This window comes from Pygoscelis adeliae, unplaced genomic scaffold, assembly GCF_000699105.1.
Source record: "Pygoscelis adeliae isolate BGI_AS28 unplaced genomic scaffold, ASM69910v1 Scaffold1698, whole genome shotgun sequence".
NCBI classification, from domain to species: Eukaryota; Metazoa; Chordata; class Aves; order Sphenisciformes; family Spheniscidae; genus Pygoscelis; species Pygoscelis adeliae.
In genome coordinates, this window is record NW_008825399.1 from 1,695 (window position 1) to 2,289 (window position 595).

The following is a 595-nucleotide window of genomic DNA, read 5'->3' on the forward strand; positions in this document are numbered from 1 at the left end:
TGCTGGGCGGGGGGTTGGTGCCCCCGGCCCGGGGCCGAGACGCGGTACTCGCCCGGGTTCAGGATGCGCCAGTAGTCCCCGCCGCTGGCTGCGGACAGCGGGGGGAGGCAGCGCGGTGTGAAGGAGGGGGCACGGTGCTGCCAGCACCCTGCCTGGCACCCTACCCTGCGCCCTACCTGTCTTGATCTTGTGGTTGATGCCCCCCACAACGATGGTGGCGTTGGCGATGGGTTCTCCCTGCTGGTCCGTCACCAAGCCCTTGATGCCCCGATGGACCTATGCGAGGAAAGGGGTCGAGAGGAGCCGCGTTGGGGCAGGCAGGGCAGCTGCCGGCTCCCCCGCCCGGCGCGTCCTAGCACCTACCTGCTCCATGAAGGTGAGCAGCGACTCCTTGTTGTTCTCCCACTCCTGCTGCAGCTCGCTCTCGTGGGGGAACTTGTCGCAGCCCAGGTAGATGGAGAGCTCCAGGCAGTTGGTGTGTAGGTAGCTGAAGTCGTTCATGCCTGTAACGCAAACAACCAAGTGCCCACCCAGCCGCTTGCTCGCACCTTCAGGCGGCGGGAGCGTGGGGCAGGCAGGCCGACGCCGTATGGCG

The 595-nt window shown here is 67.2% G+C and overlaps 1 long non-coding RNA gene across 1 annotated transcript; it reads right to left on the reverse strand.

Moving 5' to 3' along the window:
• Window positions 1-2: 2 nt before the first annotated feature.
• Window positions 3-493, reverse strand: LOC103922290. Its single transcript, XR_663877.1, has 3 exons — window positions 364-493; window positions 177-276; window positions 3-88 (listed from the first exon to the last, which is right to left on the reverse strand). It is a non-coding gene; the product is annotated as an uncharacterized LOC103922290 (long non-coding RNA).
• Window positions 494-595: the final 102 nt, after the last annotated feature.